This window comes from Saccopteryx leptura, chromosome 1 (genome assembly GCF_036850995.1).
Source record: "Saccopteryx leptura isolate mSacLep1 chromosome 1, mSacLep1_pri_phased_curated, whole genome shotgun sequence".
Classification (NCBI taxonomy): domain Eukaryota; kingdom Metazoa; phylum Chordata; class Mammalia; order Chiroptera; family Emballonuridae; genus Saccopteryx; species Saccopteryx leptura.
In genome coordinates, this window is record NC_089503.1 from 119,118,352 (window position 1) to 119,126,238 (window position 7,887).

Sequence of the window (7,887 nt, forward strand, 5' to 3'; positions counted from 1 at the left end):
TCTAGGTTTCTGGGATAAAGTCATTTCTCAGAAACAGATTTGTTCGCACTCTAATTTTCTCGGTAGTATACATAGGAGAAATGGTTGATGACTAGGCACCTGACTGCTCCACCAACCTGAAAGGCAAAGAGATATCAGGTTCATGCTGCAGAGGAATCCTGGCCGAGGAAGTGAAGCATGACTCTGTGTACTTTGAGAATGAACTTTGGATAACACAAAATGTTGGCAAACCGGTATATAGTGGCTCTGTTTCAGGGAGATGGAAGGACCATCTGCAGGGCTAAACTGAAATGACAAGCTTTTGAGGCAGAGAGAGTAAGTGTTCAATCCATTTGGCAGATAAATCAGGTCATGGATTGGCTTATTTAGCTCCAGTGTCACATAAACAATACACAAGCAGAAGCAATGAGCCATTGCTAAATCCAACAGGAAATTCCATTTGAGTTTAAATCTATGCTCAAGCTTCAAACAGTCACCATTCTCCCACTCCATCTCCTTGTCATGTTTCTGCAAATGGATTTTGGTAATTTAGATAGCAAAATCTATTCGAATAACACATATACTATAGTCGGAGAATAGTCTGAAACATCACCATTCCAAACTTACCTGATTATATTTCCATAATAGAAATAAATGTGTAAAGATAAAAATACTATAAAGAATGCTTTTCACATTTATAAAAAAAAATAGTTGATTTATATATCTAACTGTGGAAGAAACGTATTGTCTGAGCATGTCATGATCATGTGCCCCCCCAAATTTTAAGTAGCCCTCAATGCCCTCAGTAACTAACCATCTGCTTCTCTTTTGTCTTTGAGCCTTAAGTATAATTTTACTTTGCATTGGTTAGTGTAATGAAATGCTAGGTTCTATTTCTGCTTGACTTTTTGTCTCTATTTTATGGAATTTTGTGCTCTTCTAGAGAGCAGAAGCATGTTTTCTTTTTCAATATTGATAAAAAATATAGGAACTCTAGTTCCTTACCATTTCTTTTGTGAAGGTCAAAGTTTAAATATAAGAGAGTATTAATTATGATCTTAGTTTTTTTCCAGTCTCCTATGAGCCAAAGCGATTAATTCAGTTTAACAACTTAATCTAAATAGTTTTGTTGCCTTTATACTATCAAATATTTTATATTAGCTGGATCATAAGAAAGTAATATCTTAATAGAGGCAGAAAGGTTTCGTTTACCACCACCACAAACATCTGAAAAAAAAACATGCTGTTTAATTTCTCTTTTATTTTGACAAAAGATTTAAAAAGAGTTTGCTTCCCTTTTCCTGCAATTATTTAATTATTTTGTTTTTTTACCAATGTGGACTATTATCAGGCAATTATAATACCAGTAAAATCCTTAATTTATTGCTTTTATATTTTACCAAATTTGAGGGTCAAAATATTTACTGCAATAGGTAGGGTCACACATATATGCACACTCACTCACACACACATATATTCTCACTCCCATTCTGTTTTGCATTATATAATTATTTGTATTATATAATCTTTTAATTATATATTTTATATTATATAATATTTTGCATTATGTCATTTATATATCTAACATATAATACTTTGAGAACATTATAATAATTCAATTTAATGTGAAATCAATAAAAATGACTTAATAAATAAGGCATATGAGATCTGCACATGAAAAAAATGTATGTATCTAGCTACTCTTTACTTTCAATCTAATAAAATATATTGGTCCAAATATAATTAATATAATTGATTCTGTACTGGTACAGGCTAGATTCATCATTTGTTCCTATTATCATTTCATGTTATATCCTAAACTGAACATACAGATCCTCCTTCAAGGCTGAAGGATTCATTCTTCAGATACTGGGAATGCTGCTGTCGACTGTCCTAAGCTGTTGATCTCCAGAACTTGCTCTTTTCTGAAGAAGGATGTTGTGTGCAAGCTCATACAATCTTCCAGGGGGCAGCCTGCATGTAATGACTAGACAGTGTGAGGCTACAGAACCCTGTACCTTCTCCCAAATGCCAGAGAACACTAAAGAGTATGATTCTGAGTGATCTAAAGCTTTATTATGATGGCATTGAAGTCCTAATTCTCCTTCTGCTACACCCTGCTTTCTTTCCTTCCCTCAAGACCTGTTAAGGCTTAGAACACTACCATACAACTTTTGTGCACTCTAATCTATGTCTCGTGGGAGCTTTACTGCAACAGTTTGTACTTGGATGGGTCCAAGAGAGTAAATGTTACAACGGGATGTTAGAACTGGATTACTCAATATTGCCACCAACCAGGTAAATCTCATCTTTGGTAGCATGTGGAGCATGAGAGACACAAGTCTCCAGACTGAAGTGCAGTTGTTCAGCTATCATTGGTGTTGAACTAAGATAGTATGCCTGTGGAAGGAAATACACTTGTCAATGCAATAAAAATACTGTGTGTCCATAAAGTCATGGTGCACTTTTGACCGGTCACAGGAAAGCAACAAAAAAGACGATAGAAATGTGAAATCTGCACCAAATAAAAGGAAAACTCTCCTAGTTTCATACCTATTCAGTGCAGTTCAATGTGGGCTCACACACAGATTTTTTAGGGCTCCTTAGGTAGCTATCCTGTATAGCCTCTACAAACTCATCACTGACTGATGGCCTCCCAGAACGGGGTTTCTCCACCAAACTGTCGGTTTCCTTCCATTGCTTATCCCACCGAGTAATGTTATTCCTATGTGGTGGCACTTCATTATAAATGTGCCAATATTCACATTGCACTTTGGTCATGGATTTGAATTTAGTGAGCCACAGAACAACACACTGAACTTTCCTCTGTACCGTCCACATCTTGACTGGCATGGCCGTGGACTGCTCCACTGTATACACGGTATTACGTCATCATCTGCGCATGCGCACGTGCTGCCACATCATCCTACAGAAGCTGGGAGGGTTTTCCTTTTATTTGGTGCAGATTTCACATTTTTATTGTCTTTTGTTGCTTTCCTGTGACCGATCAAAAGTGTACCATGACTTATGGACACACTGTATGGTGGAAACAGTAATACATAATTATAACACAATTGAATTGGGTTGTTTTTGTTAGGGTGAGTAATTACAATTTAATAAAAACAAGTGTAAAAAAAGGTTTTCTTTTCAGCGTATGAAGAGACTTCCATCTTTGGAAGCTGTAAAGTAAAGAAAGCTAAAAAGAGAACATTGAACTCAATCATAAGAGCTCCAAATAAGGATAAATTCTCTAATTTGGCTGGTTCACTCTGTTGAAGTCAGGATTGTGACAGAAAACTATGAGACACTGATACAAAGGATGGTGTGACATCTGTATCAGTGTACTTGAAAATTCCTCAAACTCACCCTATTGAAGGAGAGTGAGTCCCTTTTCTCTGAGATGCCACATAGGATTGCCCTTGCAAAAATGAGAGGCCCCTCAATATCTGCTCCTACATTTCTTCACATGTCATGACATAGCAGGGCTAGAGATGCTCTAGACCAGGGGTCTCAAACTCAACTCAGCATGTGGGCCGCAGAGCAAGGTCACAGCCATTCTGCGGGCCGCACTAGGTCTACAAAAGGCAACTGTTACGCAACACTTTTCTCACTGCAGTTGAAAACAAAAAAAAAATCAGTACAACAAGCACAATCTTACATGCAGTTTACTCAGTGTCACAAAACGACCAGAAACTGTAGTTCGCATCACAACTGCTGTTAACTAAGCTAATATCTAGCTAGGATGCTAGAGAAATGAAAAATACAAGTAGGCCCCTAGGCTTACTTAATTTTATCCAAAATACTTTGAACTTCGTGGATTAGTCTGCGGGCCGCACAAAATTGTTCGGGGGGCCGCATGCGGCCCGTGGGCCACGAGTTTGAGACCCCTGCTTAGACCTTTCTAAGGAAAAAAAGAACAATATGCAGAAGGAGTTAGCAGACCTGAGCAATATGTGACAGCAGGATACTGACAAGTGTGCACAGGGTGATGGATCAAAAAGGGGTGGAGAATAAAGTGGGTAAGGAAAGGTTCATTAAATTAGGATCACCCTCTTGGTATGCAAGATCTGTAGTCTTAACAAATACCCAGAGAGATGAAGTAAATATGTTAATGGATGGATCTAAGAAGCTTACAGAAAATGATGGGCCACACTAAGTAAGGTGTAAGTATCTGCACTATCATGGTAATCAACAAAAGAAAAAGTTAATGATTTAGAGAATTAAAAATACAATTTTTATTCTGTGGAAGGCCAGGAAGTCTACCAGGTGCCAAAAGTTATTTAGTGATCAAAGCAATAAGAACATACCAGTGTCAGGAGCACCAGTACCACTGGGAAGCTCAGTGGTGGGATTTTTTGTTTTATTTTGTTTTGTTTGACATAGACAGAGAGAAGGGTAGATAGGGACAGACAGACAAAAAGAAAGAGAGATTAGAGTATCAGTTCTTCACTGTGGTACCTTAGTTGTTCATTGATCATTTTCTCATTATTGCTTTGACTGGGGGCTACAGCAGACCGAGTGACCCTTTGCTCAAGCCAGCGATCTTGGGCTCACGCTGGTGAACCTTTCTCACACCAGATGAGCCCATGCTCAAGCAGAGACCTCAGGATTTCAAACCTGGGTCCTCTGTGTTCCAGTTCGACACTGTATTTACTGTGCCACTGCCTGGTCATGCAGTGGTGGTTGTTTCTATAAGCATGAGTACTGATAAGAGGTACTATATAAAAATGATCACCCTAATAACAAATGGAAAGGTTGAAAAGATGATGAGAAAGGTAATAGCAGTTGCCTTAGTAAAAAGTTATGGCCCTTTGCCCAATTTCTGAACATGGACTAATTGTTAGAGCTAAAACTCATTTTGTGAAAGAGTGTTATATCCCCAGGCAAAGAGCTGAAAAACACCAAAGCAAGGCTAGTCAGGAGTGGGCAAAAGTAGGTTTACAGTTGTAAGTATGTGAAAAATGGTTTATTCTTGTATTATTATTTACTATTTATTGTATCATTTATTTATATTACAACTATAAATCTACTTTTGCCCACCCTTGAATGATAATGCACCAATCATTTTCCAAAGGGGCTCATGGTGACCTTCTTGAATAATAGTACAGAGAAGAAAAGAGAATATCCAGATATTTTAAGGGCAATTGGTCTTAGCTAAAATTGATGTAGATTAGCTGAGATTCAAAACCTTACCATGAATTCCCTATTAGTGCTGGCTCATATGGAGGCTGAGTAATAAAGTCCTAATGCTAATCCACTCAGCATGGTGTACTGAGACCACAGATATACCCACTGGTAATATCTCTCACTGCCCATTGGTAAGATGGACCTACTAGGGAGTTGGCAGAATTCCCTCATTGGTTTTTGTACTGTGGGGTAAGAATTTCCATCAGAAAAAAACTAAGTCTCTGAAACTCTTTCCTTAACTCTAAAAAAGAAAATAAGTAAAAAAAAAATGACATCCCTAAAGTAGCAGATATTAAAATGACACCATTTTAGTTTTCTATTTCCCCACTGCAGTATTTTGTAGAAGCTATTATATCTACTTGCAAATCTCTTTTCTTTTATTTTATCACACAAAGTACTACTAATGCTTCAAACAAAGCTCAGTTTTTACTTCATTCAAAACTGACTTATGGCCCTGGCCGGTTGGCTCAGCAGTAAAACGTTGGCCCAGCATGTGGGTGTCCTGGGTTTGATTCCCAGTCACAGCACACAGGAGAAGCACCCATTTGCTTCTCCATCCATCCCTCTCTCACATCTCTCTGTGTCTCTCTCTCTTCCTCCTGTCCTCAGCCATCGCTCGATTGGAGCAAGTTGGACCCAGGTGCTGAAGATGGCTCTGAGGCTTTCACCTGAGGCTCTAAAAAATGGCTCCGGTTCCAACAAAGCAATGTCCCAGATTGGCAGAGGATCACCCCCTAGTGGATTTGCCTGGTGGATCCTGGTCCGGGCTCATACAGGAGTCTGTCTCTGCCTTGCCTCCTCTTACTAAATTAAAAAAAGAAAATGACTTATTACTGCTTTAATTAGATCATGTTCTCCTATTTATACCATATTGTATCACATACCTTTACTCTGTGGTACTTACCTTTTACATATGTTTATTTGATTAGTGTACATTTTTATGTACTGGAATATAAGCTCCCTGCCATTTAAGTGTCTCAGAATTTGGGATGAATTTAATAAATATTATGATGAATGAATTGATTATACCCAGTTTTCTTATCATTCTAAAACAAGAAATTATACATTATTGTAAAATTGGGTATATCTTATAGAAAAAGATGCTTATTTTTTTTTTAATTTTTATTCTTGCGCAAACGCAGTCCCCCACTACCACAAATTATGCAGTCGAGTTTCCCACATTTGGGGAAATCGCAGGGGTCAGCACATACGGAGTGCAATGGATAAGCCTCACCCTGGGAAAACCACCTTCGTGATCATGGTATCTCCCCTGCCAGGTAAGTATAAAAGATGCTTATTATACATCAAACTCTTATAGATTTCATACTACTTTCTTAAGTAAAAAAAAATCTTGTATAATATTCATCTTTGAAATAGGAAAAAGAAATGAAGTTAATAACATTTTAGGAACTAGGACAAGTTCCAAGAAAATTGAAATACAGGTAACAAATAAATAGTATATGAAATAATATAATGAGAATCTACAGATATGTGAATGGATGAGTGAATAAATGAATAAATATAATATAATATGCTTAATATTCTAGTAGAAATCTACTTGTACTTTTATGTGAGCACAAAACAAAAATGTGTGACTCTGCCTTAGCCTGGGTTTTGACATGGGGAAGTTTCAGGAGAAAGCAGCATCCCAGCTGAATTTTAAAAGATGAGAGAGATTTTATCTGCAAAACACAAAGGAAAGAGCAAGAGAAAAATATCATTTACTTAGTGTAAGACACAATTTGAATTGCATTATATACATAATCTTATTCTATGCAACAACTCTGTAAATTAAATTTCAGACTCCAACTTTGTTGACACAGAAGAGAAAGAATTAATATTTATTTCTCTGCAACAGGTACCATGCTAGTTTTATATGTGTTCTTGTTTAATACCCAAAGCAACTCAGGAATGTAGATTTTCTTACTGCTGTTTTACATATGAAAAAGCATACATTAAAGGAAATGTTTAATTTGCTCAAGGTTACAGAGGCAAAATAATACTGGAGACAGAATTTAAACCTAATTCTATTTATTTCTGCTCCACCAATGTGGAGAAAGTCTCCTCAGAGTCAGAGAAACTCGCATATGAATTTAAGGAGTTAGAAATAAACTTAGCAGAATATCAAACTCTTATTGGAAATATTATTCTACCTGCTATACACAAGATTTCTTATGTAAATAAGTGCTTTTTATGAGGTCTATAAAAAGCAACTATATCTCAGTGTTTGGAAAAAATATGTATTATACAGAAAAGTAATAAAAATTATTCAGTCTCTTTATATTTCACTTTTTACAAGAGTTTTCAATTTTGTATGAGATAAAGTTAGATAGGAAGAAAAATAGATATAGAGAAAGATAATAAATAGAGTCAAATAAGAGAATTATCCACATATTTTTTAAAAGTACATAATTATTTTAATGTCTTTACTTTCAAACTACAATGTATAAGATCTCATTTGAAGAATAATGGGCATATTAACTTATCTAGTAAATTGTGTCACTTTTAAGAAATATTTTTTATTTTAAACTTTTATTTATATTATATGAGTGTATCTATCATAATCACATCCAAGCAGTTCAAATGTAGGACAATGAAAAAATCCAATATTTAAGAACCTAGGATCTTGAATCCTATAATGATTTATTTATGAGCCATCTGGTTAGATAAACATGATAGCATGGTCAAATGTTCTTTAAATGCATGGAAAGAATTTTAGAA

The 7,887-nt window shown here is 36.1% G+C and overlaps 1 non-coding gene across 1 annotated transcript; it reads right to left on the minus strand.

Moving 5' to 3' along the window:
• Window positions 1–6,292: 6,292 nt before the first annotated feature.
• On the minus strand, window positions 6,293–6,451 carry LOC136390004 (U1 spliceosomal RNA). The gene has a single exon (XR_010748535.1). It is a non-coding gene; the product is annotated as a U1 spliceosomal RNA (small nuclear RNA).
• Window positions 6,452–7,887: the final 1,436 nt, after the last annotated feature.